The sequence below is a fragment of the Diadema setosum genome, chromosome 20 (assembly GCF_964275005.1).
Source record: "Diadema setosum chromosome 20, eeDiaSeto1, whole genome shotgun sequence".
NCBI lineage: Eukaryota > Metazoa > Echinodermata > Echinoidea > Diadematoida > Diadematidae > Diadema > Diadema setosum.
This window is the reverse complement of record NC_092704.1, coordinates 3,320,078-3,338,104: the sequence shown is the minus strand read 5'-3', so window position 1 is coordinate 3,338,104 and position 18,027 is coordinate 3,320,078. Positions and strand designations below refer to the sequence as shown.

The 18,027-nt window shown below is 38.0% G+C and overlaps 1 protein-coding gene across 1 annotated transcript in view; it reads left to right on the top strand.

The window, feature by feature from the left end:
- The window catches only part of LOC140243923 (uncharacterized), a 76,422-nt gene that overhangs the window by 1,145 nt on the left and 57,250 nt on the right, over positions 1–18,027 (top strand). The window lies entirely within an intron of this gene.

Below are 18,027 nucleotides of genomic sequence, written 5' to 3'. Positions count from 1 at the left end.
TCCATTTTTATGTGCTTTGCACGCAGAGAAGTGCGTATTAAGTGTTCAGTGCGCGAATTATACGCGGTCGGTTTCAATAAGGGTGGTCGATATGTAGTAGGGCTACCATACAATGTGCTGTTGTACATTTGTGTATAAGTCAGCAGTCCTCGGTATTTTTTATGTTTATCTAACGTGTTAGGCCTACTCTGTCTTGACAGAGGTCATCAGAGCAAAAAAAAAAAAAGAAGAAAAAAATATGGTATAGAACGTTAGGCCCTGAAGGGTTCTATGCAACATAATATAATGTTAGAAGTCTATAGATTCTAATGTTGGTTTTAATTGTGTCACTGCCACTGGCACTGCACCAATGACAGTTCGTAGTGAGTTGGATCCGTCTGTCTGTTGGTTTGTAGCTGTGTACATACGTAGGTACAACGTGGTCAGTACAATTGTAACTGTTAATAAAGTTTGGGGAACCATAAAGTTTCAATTTTAGAAGAACGCTAAGTATAACATCCTGTAAACATCCATGGTGCAACTGTCGTAAATTAATTTCTTTTTTAGTGGAGTTGAGCAGATAAGGTATGACCTAGACCTGGTCATAATTCAGCGAATCAGTCTGGAATCATGAGGCGTGCTCCCCCTCTTGAGTATCCCTCCGCCTCAGTCATGAACATCTCCGCCATCCTCATGAGGCCCCCAGGAGAGCGACTCATGAGCCCCCCGGTTCACTTCTCATCCATCTCACATCTGACATATGAATTGGTGCAACTTTGCACAGTGATTTTTTGTTACACACACATGTCCACTCTCCATGATGAAAAGAAGACAAAATTCTGTCCGCACGTTTTGACAAAAATCAGTTTCAATCAACCGATGCGCAGCGACCCATTGAAACACGGACGCCAGCGGGTTCGCTCAATGCAGGGCTGCCAGAACCTAGCAGCCTGTATGACTAAATATTTTTGGTGCTCTTTGCTGCAGCTCTCACCTCTCCACACACGAGTCAGCCTCATGAAGCAGAAATCTGCAGTGACATCATTTTACAAAGATTCGTAATGAGAAAAATAAAATCAGAACAGCAGAATAAAATCAGAACATTTATCCAGATCTCTCTATTATCCGGATGCGATCTTGACATGATTTTTTTTTCCTTTAATCCAATAATTAAGGGGAAATAAAATTCACATCAAATTCTTATCTTAATAGCTGGGCCTACATGAGTAACATGCATTCAGACACTCAAGGCAGAATCAAGGCAAGAACATGAACAGAAAACTTTTCATTAAATCAGGGCGCAGTATAGGATGTCATTTATTGAACAAATTATCAGAACGCAGACCAGCTGACGAGGATGTGACATGTTCATGCAAAATTGATGCATGTGTATAAAACATACCATACATTGTACATTAAAGCTACATATTGTACCATTGGATGGGCAGCTGTGTGTATTAAACATCAAGTCTCCCATACATGTATATCCGACCAAATCCCTTATCTGGACGAGTGCGGGTCCCGACATGTCCAGATAAGAGAGGTTGGATTGTAGTTTGTGGTACTGTATTGTTGCTTTTAAAGCTGAAGTGAGACCAGTAATAATTACCATATTTTATGAGCCATCATCTGACCCTGCAATTGATGAGCTTCATGTCATATTTTTCTGAGCCAGTTGTCATCTTAGGTGGTCTTGTAGTCTCGTGTTCACTGGCTTTGCTGAGCCAGTGGCACTAAGACAGTGATTACATGCATGATCTGCATCACAAGCAGCCAGTCGGTCATGGTAGTGAATTGAAGCTGGTAACCACAGAGCTCTACTGGATAGACCAACTGCAGTGTGTTAGCATGTTTGTGACATTGTCAATGTTCGTGCAATACTGTGCCTTTCTGCCCAATTTTGTATTCATTTCACTTTCTCTTTGAATGACCTTGGTAGGATCTGAGTAATCAAACTATTTGACAATTTTGCTAAGTGCAGAAAGCGAGAGTTTGATTTGTGTGCGTGTAATTTTTGGTCAGTATGTGATTTTTTGTTCAGTATGAATGTTAGAATGATACAGTGGTCAGTAGATTCTAGTGAATGTTATTAATGACAAAAGTAGATATAATTTATGAATTTATGCTCTATTGAGTATATTTGATATCATGGATATTGATGTCTGTTCATACAATGTAGCTTGTTATATTAGTCATCTCAAAACCAGAATTTGCTTCAAATTTAATTCATTCATGAGTAGAATGACATTTGATAAATTCACAATATCAGCCTCTTCAATTTTTTTTTTTAAACACTTTTACAATTGTATCTTCTTTTCACAAGTGTATGGCCACAAAACTGAAAGGTTTGAGAAGTTATTGCTGTTGAAGCCTAAGATAGACACAAGATACAAATCTCATGCTAAACCAAACTTTACAACACACACACTTGCACACCCTCATACTTTAATATGTATACAAATGCTTGGAAGAATAGCAGATGAAAGGAATAGAGCTACATTGTATTGAAGAAAAAAAGAACAAAAAATACTGATAATAATATTGCATGTTCATGCAATCTTGCATGCCAATCCCCATCATGTAACCATACTTGTAGTAGTCACCTTTAAAGGTCCAGTTTACCTTTGGGAGAAGTGATTTTAAAAATGTTCTAGTTATAAGATATCACATTTGATGCATATTGTAGGTCTGTTGTATCACAAAACAACCTACCATATAACATTTTTGCAATAAAGCCTAAAATATAAGGAGATATCAGTATTTTTCTCAATAAACCGTAACTGTATACAGTTTAATTGGGAAGTATTCTTATTATAACTAATTGTTAACATTTTGTGTACGGTATTTAACAATACTTAACATCGATTATACGGATTCAGTTTTTACAGCACTGGTTGTTTCTATCCCTAACTCGCATTTTAGAACCAGTTTAAAGCACTAATGCTGGGTTTTTGTTTCATCTGCAAATGGTAAACTATGCCTTTAATTCTAAAGGTGAAAATCATTGTAACCTACAAATGTACATAATGTACAATGTATGTACAGTGCCATTGTACCCAGTTGTATAAATCATAATTAGATGTCATTCAGTGATACTAATAGATGATTTTTTTTCATTTATTTGCTTATTTCATTTAATCAAAGGTATTTTAGCTGCATATCAAAACCCATTGAGGAGGAGCTGATTTTGCTGTAACATGCATTTGCCGAAGGGTGCGTTCGAGCGCTCTACAGTGAACCAAAGCGAACTGAACTAAAGCGTACCGTACCGTACCATGCCAATTTTGGTGCGTTCGAGTGCTCTGTGGAGAAAGCGTACCTCACAAGTTATTAGGGAGCTTTAGATTTTAGACGCGCGGACGTTCAAAGAGAAAAAAACATGATCTGAGCGTGCGCAGTAACTTGATCCGCGCTACTGCGCACGCTCAGATCGTGTTTTTTTCTCTTTGAACGTCCGCGCGTCTAAAATCTAAAGCTCCCTATTTTTAGAAAAGATCACGCTTGTTTACAGCAAGAATGTCATTCACCTCTCGCTTGAACTACTTACAGCTGTCCCGAACAAAGAGAATGATGTTTTTGCATTGTGACGTATGCGCTTGATACGCGCATGCTTTACAACAAACTTTTGGTACGCTTTGGTACGCTTTTGGAGCACATCGGGAAGTGGTCCACTTTTGGCTCGGTACAGTACGGTACGGTACACTTTAGGAGCGTTCGAACGCTCCTCTGGCGCGGGTACGGTACGGTACAGTTCGCTTTAGGAGAGCGCTCGAACGCACCCATAGACACCTGCCCGAGTATACTCGGGTCTAGTCTTCAATGGGTTAAAAACGATATACGCTTGATTTTCATACATGTGCAATATCAGAGCATAGATGTATTTCATGGAACACATACAATGTACAATGTAGGCTAATTCCCCTTGGGTTACTGTAGTAAAGTGGCTGTGCAATACTTTAAAACACAATATTTTCTTGGCATGAAATTTTCACGAATTGGAGCCGACAGCCTTTTTCACAGCATTAAATTTTTGCGAGTTGCCTCTAACATTCAATGCATATTGTAGTATAGTTCAGAACTTTTGCATGCATTTTATAGGACAAGTTCACCTTCATAGACATGTGGGTTGGGTGAATGCAGGAATATTAGTAGAACACATCAGTGAGAGTTTGGGGAAAATTGGACAATCCATTCAAAAGTTATGAATTTTTGAAGTTTCTGCTCAGTCACGTCTGGATGAGAAGACTACCATAGCTTGTGATGTCACATGTGGACAATGATATAAAGAAAGTATCAAGAAAATTCAACATTTTATATTTTCACTTTTCTTGCATAACAAAAGAACACTCAAATTCTCTCTTTCAGAAGGCAGAGGGAATTATATTGCCCTTAAAGGTAGGGAATCCCATTTGCATGCCTCAAATAAAGAGTTGTATAAATACAGTGGTATGTTGAAGAGAGTATCATTTTAGAAACTCCCATAAAGTATTGAAAGTGGAAGGTAACATTTAGTACATTTTTATTGACGGTTAGATTTTGAATTGAATTTTTTTTTCGGGGCTCACCGTAAATTCCAGTACATTACTAGGCTACCTTTGCAGACCCATGCACTGCATGTGTGTCCATCATGGACATGTATATTTTGTGAAGAAAGTTCATCAAAACTTACAAACATTTCTATATACATTCTTGCCACACACTCCATATGTTATTACATCAGCTCTTATACTTTTAGATTTGTGTTTATATCAATTAAAAAATACAGAAGACTGCAACAAAAAGGCTTAAGTGTGGCTGACACACAGAACTACTGAGTAGTTGAGTTTTGTGCATTATTCAAATTGTACATAACTGTTGACTTCCAAATTTCTCAGCAGTGGCCTAAACAAGTCCCCTGAGGTTCATATTTAATGTTTTGCTGCATTTTGGGAGGTCTGTAAAAGGTATCCCCTACCTTTAATACATCAGTAACCAGTTGAAGAACTGTGCACTTTTTTTTAAAAAGTAAGATTTTGTGAAATTCTCTTTTTAAATGCAAAATGCAACATATGTTCATTTGAAGGTATTTTATGCATCAGACAGTGTGATGAGATATGTGTTCTTTTAATTTCACAACTGTATGGTGTATTTCCTTTTATTTCACTGCATCACTAAAAAGAGTGTGGCATACGTATGTATTTTCAGTACAGCGTAGATTTTAAAGTAATGTTTAATCACTATTTTAGCAACACACAGCAGGAATTTATTACCCTGGATGATTGTTTGTTTTTGTTTGTTTGTCTTTAAACCAATATAGTTGTATGTACAATGTACATTGTAGCTCTAGTTTCATATGATATTCAGCATAATTTGCCCAAATGTTGACCTGGCTGAAGTGTTATAATGCAATGTGTACTAATGTATGCCATATTGTGTGCAAGGACACTGTCTTGAATAAATGCTTACAATGTGTGTACATTTGTGCATCACATGATGTACACTATAGTTTGCAGGTTGTCTTGTTACTGGTATAGAATTGCAGTACGTGTACAATTAGGTTCTCAATACGTGAGTAATGTCGCAAAACCAGTGTATTGCTACTTGATGCATACTGTTACATTGTATAGTACATGTATCTAGAGACAAGACAGATTACAAGCTAGCAAAACAGATCTTGCAGTTGCAGACTGGATTGCAAATTTTATGCGTAGGATCCGCAGTGGGTGTACCATCTTTGAGAACACTGATCCAAACATGTCAGATACTGGTAAACAGGAAGGATGGGAGATAAAAAAAATAGGTTGTGGGTGGTATCCCATTTACGGAATAAATTGTACTCTGCTCCGAAATGCATAGATTTCTTCCGGTATTGAATGAAAGAGTCCTTGCGCTTTGGTGAGCAAGACTTGATCTTTTGTATTGTAATAACAGTGTCGATGTTGCTCAATGTTACAACATGCCGTATTGCAGTCACAACCAGGTTGCTTGTACTGAAAGGCTGTCTCTGAATTTGAATGTCACAGTACAATACTGATTTAAAGGGCCCATGTGTAAAGATAGTTTGTTTTGTACAGTGGTCTGATAGGAGGAGAGGGGGTTTAGACCAGATACACGTACAACTGTAAGTACGTCTTCCCATGTGACTTTGCATCAGACCTTTCCCATGCAAAACCACATACAGTATGTTGCTGATGGCTTCGTACATATTTTGAAAAAAAAAAAATGTAGGAATTTACTAAATATGGATCTGCATAATTTGTACACTGTAGCTTCATAATTCACTATCGATATCAGGACCATATCTCAATATTATACCATTCTTACCATGAAACTAATGGGACATTCAGTCGTGGTCAGGTCAAAACTTTCTGTACAGTTGTCCTTCAGAAAGCAGGTCACACATTTCTTGATAAGCATGCTTGAGGTTACCCCTGAAGAGGCAGTGTCTTTTAATAGATCCACCCTATTAAATCAGTTGGTGTAAGAGGTGATATATGCAGGATTTGTAGTGAACTTGAACAAGCGTGATACCTAAGCTCAAATTAATCTCCCCCGAGACAAGGGAGCAGGTTGTGATTTAGAACTACGTAGAAGTAAAGCCTTTTCAAATCCTCAGACTGAGACAATATACAATATGCAGCAAAATATTGTTATGAACACAGAATAGAAATTAATCAGACAAAGGTTGTATGGTAACTTATTTGTATAGTTATCAATAGTGACTGGGAAATCTTGTTTCATTGTTGGTTGTTTATTCATTTGTGTTCCTTGTCAAAATTTAGAGATAGATCTCTGATCTTTACCCACATTGGCTTCAGTCCTCCAGTCACAATGCTTTAAAGGACAAGTTCACCTTCATTAACATAAGGATTGAGAGAATGTAGCAATATTAGTAGAACACATCATTGAAAGTTTGAGGAAAATCGGACAATCCGTTCAAAAGTTATGAATTTTTGAAGTTTTTGTGCAGTCACCGCTGGATGAGAAGACTAGTGCAGTGTATGATGTCACATGCGTACAACAATATTAAAGGAAAATATAAAGAGAATTTCACAAAATTTCATCTTTTGAAAAAAGTACGCATTCCCTTGACTCGTTACTGACATATGTTATGGGTAATATTATTCCCATTGCCTTTAGAAAGAGGTAAGTTAAGTGCTCTTTTATTATGTGAAAAAAGTGAAAATATGTTTAATTTTCTTTACATTTTCTTTATACTGTTATACTCATATGACATCACAAGCCTTAGTAGTCTCCTCATCCAGCGGTTCCAACACAAAAATTTAAAAAATTCATAACTTTTGCATCGATTGTCCAATTTTCCTCAAATTTTCACTGATGTGTTCTACTAGTATTGCTGCATTCTCTCAATCCTTATGTTTATGAAGGTGAACTTGTCCTTTAAATCACCCATTGAGGTTGAGCTGCTTTTGCTGTACATGTAAGACAAGTTTTCCCATAGACACTTGCCAGAGTATACTCGAGAGTAGTCTTCGATGGGTTAATACAGTGTAGATCCCTGTAGGGACAGTACATACATACAGGCCACGTGAAATACATTCATCATGACATATTAAAAGGGAGTACAGTGTCACTTTAGACCTTCAGATTCAAGAATATACTGTATAAGCTATTATTTTGGCTTACAGATATTTTTTGCGAATGAGGAGGTGACAGACATTTTTGCGAATTGACATCGAAGCTATTGTAAAATGCGCTCTGCATGGCGACATTTTTGCCTGTTGTTAAATTCGCTGTCCAACTATACAAAATGTAATTCACAAAATTCACGAAAATTAACCCTCGCGAAAATAACAGCTTACCAGTATACAGTAGTACATGTATTTTAGACTTTGAACACATGTACACACAAAACTGCCCTCAACAACCAGTTTCCCAGCAAGGTTGTACTCTCCACCATGATTTGGTCATCAACCAGAAATTGGACACTGGACTCCCTAAATGCAGACAAACCCACGACCTTATGCCCCGCCTTTCTATTGTCCGATTACCATGGCGACCACTCACTGTGAAAATGGAATGCAGAACAGCCCTAGGCATCCTCTCCTAAAAGTCTTTTCATAAAATGCAACCTTGCCATCAACGTCTGCTCCAGTACCAGTTTCTCCCCGGTTCTCCCCAGAACAGATCACAAAAGAAGCTTTTGTCGTTTTTCCTGTGGACAATCCAGTAAGATTTCTCTCCCCAGTTTTTGGCATGTGATGACTTTTTACATTCTTTTGGCTGATTTTGTGGTTGTTGTTTTTTTTTTGTTGTGTGTGTGTGTGTGTTTTGCCTTAAAATAGGAGTGAGCTAGATCACGAGAGTGCAGAGCTTGTGTTGTAATGTTGATTGAGGGAAAACAGGGGGAGGAAAATGTAGGAGGAGAGAGGGGCAGGGGAGGGGGTGTTGTTGAAACTGATACGAAAAGGGGAAGCATTTACCCTGGGCCACAAAGCAAGGCACCAGCCAGGCGTTTCCACAGGAAGCTGTAATTCAGAGCATCCTGCCTGGCTTGGCCATGACACATCCCCGTTAGATTCGCCCCTTCCCTGTCACTCTCAGTCTTAGCCTATATTAGTTTGTCCATGTATGTTCCTCAAACTCGTTTTGTACGCGCCGACAATGTGGTACAGCTTATGTAGTCTTTACAGACCAACCATTTCACACAGTGCCCAGAGGTGATATTCACAAAACGTCCTCACTTGAAAAACGTTTGCCGGCTGTAAAGAAGATTTATCGCCACTTCGTTAATTACGGGAGACTTCAGAAATGGAGGGCCTGGACCTGTTTTGGCAGCCGCGGGAGGACCCAATATCGGTGGTGGATCCCTCAGCGGTTTTCGGCGAGCTTCTCTTCAATGCGGATATTGCCCGAAACCGCTGCGTAAGTGCGCCTTCCGCTCCTTTCCACCAGCAGTGTAGTGACAGGTCCCCGTAGTGTGGTTACAAGCTGACAGCATTACGATGCAACTATTTGCCCGTGTGGCGATGTGTAGTCTGTGTACCCAGGGCGCGAAGAAATGTGTAAGGCATGTACTAGCATTATGAGATTAGGAAGTATAAACTGGTTTTTCTGTGAACATAATATCAAACATTTATGAGTGCAGTGTAGTTGTGGCATGATACAAACAAATCCTACAAACAAAAGCAGATACACTGTACTGATGCTTTTACCTTCCTATTTTACTATTTATAGTAATCAAGTGATCTTATGCAGTTAACTGAAGACAAAGATATTAAGTGTAGTACAGTAAAAAAAAAAAATAAAAAAATAAAAATCAGTTATTCAGTAGAAAATACCTTTTTTTGCGAGTATTTCTCTAAATATGTTGATTTTAATTTTAGTCTTGTTGCATGTTTGTCAATCTCATAGTTTTGTCATTGTACTAGACATGAAAAGTGGGAAGTTTGGAAAGATACCACAGTGTTCCCGATTTCACTTTACTGGCTTGTAATGGGTACTGTGTATATCAGCCTGTTTTTGTTGTTGTTGTTGTTTTGTTGTTTTTTTAGTAGATGGGTACACAATACAATATGTTCCTGTATTGTAACTGACCTTTTGGCAATACTGCTGTAATGCTTTAAAGCGCCAGCAGGATAATAGTTGTGTACACTTTCAAGAAACTTGCGTCAAAAAATGAAAGTATTCTGATTACGATTGTACTTTCAATAGAACAATTAGTGGAATTGTCCAAAATAGTTTTAATCAATTTGACAGTGCCATTCTGAAAAAAAAATGTACTTACTTGTATTAATCACTTTGTGCGCCTCGTTTTATCTTTTTGGGTGCAATGTTATTCTTATACCACTCAATACACTGTCTTTGGTCTTTTAACAAATCTGTAAGTTTCCATAATTTTGTTCTTTTAAGATACCCTTCAGATGAATAGCAAACTGTAATCAAAGGAAGTTAAAATAGCTGTTTGTGACATTGTGGAGAAAATGGAAGCCATGAGTTTAGTCCCACATATCTTTATCTATGCTGGTACATTTTTAAATACCTGTGATCTTGTTGAGTTGCACTGATCCTCACTTTCTAAAGTATGCAATATTGTATGGAACTTAATCCAATAAAGAATGTAAGGGCAAAATTCATGCAAGAGATTTTAGCAAACTGCATTGGTTTTATGGGGTTTTTTTTCATGAAATTACAAATTCAGGAAAACACTGCTTTACCATGACTTTATGATGTAGTCTTAGCATTTTTCAATGATGAGGATTATGGTACGAAACTCAAACAAAACTATATGTCGATTATTCAACCGAGGACAATTAAGTAGTGCAAGGCTATTTAGGTTTTGAAAGAAACGGTTTTACAGTTAAAACTGCTAGCAATGTTAATATTACAAGTCTAAACTGATAATTCTAAATATCTGTGTGGCTTTTTAACAAGGGACTGATTATTTTACTGATTGTGTGTGTGTGTGTGTTTGTTGTGTTTGCTATTAGTATCTGTGTCAAGTTTATCAACCGTCATTCTACCCATTTTAACATTTTTCTTTTGCTAGTGAGCAGGTTTTGAAATCTCCTTGTCAATAAAGCCATTCATAATTCATATCTATTCATGTGAGGAATAGTCTATTCAATATGCCAGTGCTTTAAGAAAAGCATGATTTTATATTAAGTATAGCTGAGTGGATTAAAGTACTTAGGCTTTCAGCTTGCATGTATTTTAATAGGAAAGAGGCACAATTCCTGTATCTAAGGCTAAAGTAGATCAGTACAAAGTACAATATGTAACGCTGTCTAGATGTCTGTCAAGCTAGTTAAAGGAAAGAGTGTTCCTGTGATATAACCCTGCAATTATCACAATTCTAAAATATTGTTTATTATTTACCGGTATTTCCAAGGTTGTGCTCAAAAGGTCACTTCCTCTCCACTCCCCCCCCCCCCCCCCCCAATGTGGAAGCATTACATCATAGGAGGGGGGTGTGCAGTTACCATGACAATCATCCCTCTGTTCCAGGTTTTAATTTTTTATGGTTGTTTTTATGGTTATTTTTATGGTGGTTATTTTATTTAAGAAAAAGTGGATTATATTTAGAATTTGATAGCGCAATCTTACTTGTACAGTAAATATACAGTATATGGATTATAGGGGGATGCATCTGTGAAAGGGGTATAGTGATGTACAATTGTATCGTAGAGGACGTCACATACACGGCAATCAGATATGATAATGATGCCTTTACATACAGCCACAAAACACCCCAGACTGTCAATTCCTTTTAAACACAATTCATCTATTCATAAAGATATTCTCTTTAGAAAAATGTAAATCTGGAAGAAAAAAACAACAACTTGATTTAAAAGCTCAAGGGGGACCCCCCCCCCCACAAAGAAAAAGAAAAAAAAAAGAAACATCTTATAGCTCTATTAGCAGTAATTGTACAAATGATTCACACAGTTCCTGAAGCAAATTGTACTTAATCACTGTAAAGCTTGGCAGAAGGTTTATAATAGATATTTTTCATTTGTGTCCATGATCCAGACAATAAAACATGGAAATTTAGATATTTGGCCACTACTATGGACTTCACACTCTTCTCATTTGCAGCTGTAACACCTTTTTGATTAGACTGTTCCTCAAAATTAGGGTATTGAAGGAGGAACAGCATGGATTAAGGTGTGCAGCAATATTGATATAGCTATAACTCATGAAAACTTATACTGTATACGCTATAATTTTCGCGTACAGAAATTTTCGCAAATTGCCGCTGTCACACATTTTCGCGAGTGGTTAAATTCGCGATTGGGGGACCAGAAAAAAATATGAAGTGGCAAAGAAAGTGTAAATTTTCAACTTACTAGCAAATAAGAATGATACTAGTTATAAACTGCATGAAAAAAACTTACCAAACTCTGCAAACCAGTAAGTTAGAATTCAACATTTTTGAAGTGGTTAAGTCCATTGCGCTAGATTTCTGACGAGTGGTACGAGGGGTTGCGATAATGGATTGGCTCTAACGTTACAGTATTCGTAAGTAAACGTGGACTAGCCCGACCACCCCCAGACGTCGCTGTGCTGTGCGAATGCTACTTACAGCGACTGGGCTGTGTATACTAGTAGTTGGACGTGGACGTGCTATGTACGTAAACAAGCTTAGCCAGTCATGGTCTGTTCGGTAAGCCGTGACATGGTATACTAGTACTGAAATGTTCGTATCATCAAGGCAAGGGATTCATTTTGGAAGGTAATATTTTCGTGTGTTGTTAATTTCGCGAATAGCTCCCGACTCGCGAAATTCGTGAAAATAAAACCCACGCGAAATATATAGCGTATACAGTAATACAGACGTTGAATGTAAGTTTCTTGTACATTGTAACTGTTACCACATTGAGTCTTAACCCGTTGAGGACGAGTCCTGAGTATACTCGCAGGGGTCGCACTTAACTTTTTTTTTAACTAGCCAGGTGGACTACTTAGAATCAATTTTGACACTGAAGCAATATTTTGGCTAGCCAGACGGACTAGTAACTTCAGAATTTTATGATTTTTAGCTAGTCCGACGTGATTTTGGGTGGCCAATGGCCAGCGGACCATCGCCAATTTCGAACCCTGTACTCGGGCAGGTGTCTATGGGAAATGCGTGTTGTAGCAAAAGCAAACCGTCCTCAACGGGTTAAAACCAAAAATATCCCAAATCACTCCTTAACCACTACAACTTTCTACCTTGCAGTAAAGCATAGAATTGAACAAGGATTAAATAGCTCTATCAACTCTAGTGATGTTGACTACCTGTTGATCTGCATTCAAAATTTATGCAGCGGAACTGCCACCAGTATTTGTGCAGGTTCTGCTAAGCATCACCTGAGAAGATTGTCCATCCACTATAAAAACGACTGAAAGAAAGTACAGTTGAACCTCTCGTATCCGGACAACTCGGGACCGGGGCTCATCCGGATAAGGGATTTGGCCGGATACGGGAGACTCAATGCTTTATACATGTACATATACATACACATGTACTGATGTAGCCCATTGTAGTACCACATGTAGTAATGTGTATACCGCAACCTTTTCATTGTTACACTCAGTAACAGACCCCAAAATAGAGGTTCGTGTTTGCAAGAATGAAATCACTTTCTTTTATAAATTCTTGGGATGATTTACCTAAATAATTATTAAGAAATGTATCAAGTATATGTAATTCATGTGTGTTTGTGAAGGAGTGCTCAATGAGTTGGGAATCCCCCTTTCCTCCCGTAATTCTTAAAAAAAAAGATTAAAAAATCCCGGCGAGATTGTGTCCGGATAATAGAGAGATCCGGATAAAGGGAGGCCGGATAATAGAGGTTCAACTGTAATCATAATCATGGGATTGATATAAAGGACAGGTTTTTCCAACATAGAGACAGATTTAGTGATTGCTGAAAAGTTTCAGTTTATGAATTTTATGTGCTATCCTTTATGGATAAGAACTCTGCAACAGTTCTTTATTTCACAGTAGTAGAACATCGTAGAGAAAAAGGGAATTTCGTAAATCATAGCTGTTTCTGAATAGTACATATTCCCTCAATATGGTGCTGAGGCAATTATTTCATCTTCATGCATTCTGGAGAAGGTGAAGCGCTCAAATAAGAGCTAGAAAAAAATATTTTTCAATTCCTTAAATAGTTCTTTTTTATCATTCTGCTATTGTAACATAAAGTTCCTATCCAAAGAGATTGGCATTTTAAGCTGTTGAGGACGGAGTGATTTTGCTGTAACACACATTTCCAATAAACACATGCCTGAGTATTCTCGGGACAGGTTAAGAAATTGACCAAAACTTTCCAAGTCATTTCTTTCAAATGGATTGTGCAATTTTCTTCAAAACTTTCACCAAGTATTCTACAAATCTTCCTGCATTTGTGGAATTCACACAATGTTCATGTATAATGTTTGGGGAAACTTCCCTCAGTTGTTTTGTCTGAAGAACTGCAGTATAAAATGAATCTAACAAAATAAATAAATAAAGACAGCCTCTGTGTTTTTACCCACCCTTCTCAGAAACTACCCAAAGTATAGAATGAAGGAACAGTATGTAAACCACCAAAGTCTTGCCTTGACGAACGTTTCATATTTATTGGCTCGTTGCCTGTTGCTAACCACACCGGCCGGCAAGGCACGTCATTATAGCCGGCATTTGATGACTGGTTTCGTGCGATCTTGCGCGATGCGTGCGTAGGGAAGCTAGAACTTCCTTCCCTCAAAACAGGCAGTGAGTGTAGAGTGTTGTACAGAGAGGAGAGGAAAGAGAGAGAGAGAGAGAGAGGGAGAGAGAGAGAGAAAGAAATCACCATGCATGTATGCCAGTATACTACTTCTGCAGTCTTTGGCATTTGCGAAGCACGTTATGGCTTAAACGTGTCTACCTTGTTCCCTTAGTTTTGCGGGACCTTGAATTGTGCATGGGTGTGTCTGACCTTCTTTTGATCTGAGGAACCCCTTGAGGGAGGTTTAGAGCCTGTGGATCTATGAAGTTGGACCACTTGTGCCCTCTGCCCTGGAGTAATACTCTTTGTTGAAACTTTTGGAGAATTTTGTGTGCTGGAAGTGATTGGTGTTCAGTCAGTGGTTTGGGAGTTGCTGCTGCAGCGAGGCCGAGTTCTGTGCAATGAACGGCTTCACAGGCTTGGAGGTAACATGCTTTTACTTCCTCATCTGAACAAGGTTTTTTTTTTGGCGAGATTAGAATGATTTTTCTTTCTGTTCAACTGTCGTGAGTATTGTGATAAATGGAAGGTCTGGCTTGCCTGGATATTGTTTCAAGTGTGGATAGTTTCACACTCAGGCAAAATTGTGTATTTTTTATCAAGTTTGAGAACACCATTGAATTTTACAGAGTTTCTAACACTGTCCTAATAGTCAGTGCAGACTAATAGCACAAACTTGGCAAATTTTAATAAGCCAGGGATTAATATACTGTGTACATGTATATGATATGCATTTTAGTTGAATATTGAGCATTCTTTTTCTTACACCGATGTGATTAGCAGTCACTCTTTGTATCATTTGAATAATTGCTCTCTTGATCTCACAATGAAGCTGAGTTTTGTTTTATATTTCATTGGAATGTAATCACTCATTAATGACTGTTGTCCACATAGATCTTGTTATACTCTGAGAATACATGATCTAGGTAAAGTCATTCTCCTTGAATGTCTGGTTATTTCCAGTTGCAGGACTCTAGCTCTTATGCTGATTTTGACACAAGCTGATTCTACCTTCATGGTTACCACAGTGAGATCTTTGCTGCATAGATGTACCATGTAAAATTTGTAAACAGTTCTCGTGAAATACAACTTGTTATAGAATTAAAGAAATATGTATTTTGTTTTTCATTTTACAAGCTGTCTAGAACAAGAACATTCCAGTGATGATATCGACTGCTGTTACCTTACTGAAAAAATGCATAAAATTGCTTCTTTTTTTTTTTTAATAAATCCATGGTAGGTCTGCCCATGAAGTATGTTGTACAGAGTACATAAGGTACTTTTTGTTGACGTTATTTCATAACTGTCAGATTTTCAGGTTTTAACCAGAGTGTGCATACTGAATAACAGCTAGGGATGTGAACCATTGCAATGATGAGGACCTTCAAATTTAGAGTGCCAATGTTTTGTATCAAATTAAATCTAAGATTGGTATGTTATCCTGTAGTGGGCTATTGGATATTCAAATTTTATTGAAGAATTTTTAACCAGCTGACATGGATCTGGAGGAGGGCCCTGTTTCATAAAAGATGTTAGGATGGCAACTCTTGCTGGAATAGCAACTACCCGCAGCAACAGCCAATCAGGAATGTGGATTCTTGACGTTACACATGACAATTACAATTTCAGCAAGAGTTGCTATTGATAGCAACTTTTTGGGGCCCAGGTCTAGAAGAACTTGGCACATCATTCAGAAACTCTGGATGAGACAAAACAAGAGGATGTACCCCGTGGATCTTAAAATATGGTCTGGGCCTTTTTGCTGACTCTGGCAAATGAAGATTGAAATGGTGTTTATGATTGTGCCTCTGGCATGGCTTGGGACAAGGGAGAACGGCCGAATACATTGTATGACGTCAAACTGCGGACAAGTGTGTCGTTTGCCGTGCATCAATCCTGCTATCCAGTTGTCTAGGGGTTGCATCAAGCAATATACTCCATACATCATAGTTTAGTGAAGGAACAACTGCATAATATGTTATATATTTTAATAGCAAGTCTGATTTCTCATGAATCAGAACTTCCTTACTTCAATTGTGATAAGACTGAAAGTTGACTTAGAAGATTACTTTTGAAAGTAAATACAGTGTTAGAGTACATTCAGACACGTAATGTGTTCAATCATACACCATATGGGCATTACTTTCTTCTGCATAGCTCACTGCCGGATATATCCATGGACATATATTTTGAGTTTCTTTCTTTTTCGAAATGTTTGCATGTTTCTACCCCACATGTGAGTAAACAAGGATAGACTGGTATAATGTACAATGGAACAACCTTGAGATGGTGGTTGAGGTGATGTTCTACAATGGGCTCAGGCTTCATAAAGCAGAACAAAGCAAATATGTTGGAATGGCAAAACAGACCAGAAAACCTTTCTCTTGGGTGCTTGTTCTTTTCTAATTTGTACAATTTATTTACTCAGCTCATTTATTTCCAATTTGAGGTGCCCATGTACATGCGTGTAGTGACAAACTACCAAGGTATGTTTGCATTGTTGATAACAAAATGAATCAGTCGTGAATTACCACTTCCTCAGGAGATCTCAAATATTATTATTAGTAGCAGTTCCTCTTCTGTCAAATAAGTGACAGGGGTCTCCATTTGAGGAAATTATCCAGTTTCTAAAGAAAACAAGATCAAAGGGCATTTAAAAGATCTATCACTTATTGTTTGCTGTATGAAAACGTGAGCTTAAATTCATCAGTCTTTGACAACTGAATGATTAAAGATTGTCAACTACTGAGGCTGTGACAATGGGATCCAGCACACACGATATACAAGTTTATAAAATGGCGCAAACATTCTCACTGTCTCCTGTGGTCTCTCCAAGTACTAGGGACTTTTCAATTGTGTGGACGAGGACGCTTTCTCGTACAAGAGCGGTTCCAAATGGCTGCAGTCCACTCGTTACGTACGCAGTATTATCACCTATTTCGATTTTCATTGCATGCAGTTTACAACATATTTGACATCATCGCCAAGCGATAACATCACTCATATCATGCCCTGAATCTACAACATTTGTAGAAGAACATGAAATCCTTGGAAGACACGTTCACGATTCTGGCATTGGATATGCTGAAGAACCTGGAGCATGGACAGTTCCTTTTATTAAACTACATCATTACCTAGCTGTCAACGTCCAGGACGTGAAATCGAAATACTAATCAAACACAAGTGCAGATCCATAGACATGTTGTGTGCAGTTTCTGATTCAAGCACAACAACTGTTAGATCTGTCTGCAATGTCTATTTATTGTCAGTGATTTTTGCCCCACCCTCTCCCCACAAGGGAGGTCATCTTGACATAGATATTAAGTAAACATATGGATGGGAATGACTCAACAGTTAATGTGACTTTCCTCCAGACAGAAGCAAATGTATACTCCATACCATGATTGGCTCTTGTCTTGCTCTATTTATTCTCCTTCTCCTTGTTCACTTCTTCTTCTTCTTTAATCTTCACCTGTCAGAGCCCTGTAGATTAAGCACAGTCTTTCTCAGAAGAAGTTAAAAAGTTGTTCACCTAGTCATGTTTGAACTTGGAATATGGATTGAATATGGTACTCAGGCACTTTAAAGTGTGAACTAAAACCTCACAAAAGGCGCTGTTCAGATTTTTGTTTGAGCTTTAAAAGAACAGTTGAGCATGATATAACACTTCAAAACATGAACCTAAACCTTGCAAGGTACTTTTTCAGATTTGTGTTTATTCTTTTGAACCTGGGAGAGCATAGGGGTCGAAGGTCAGGGTCATGTTCTCAAGAAGTGTACATGTACTTGTAACAATCAACAACTTTAGCAGTGTTATGTGTGGATTTCATCAGATTTGGGGTCATTTACATCGTGAGATACACAGAGC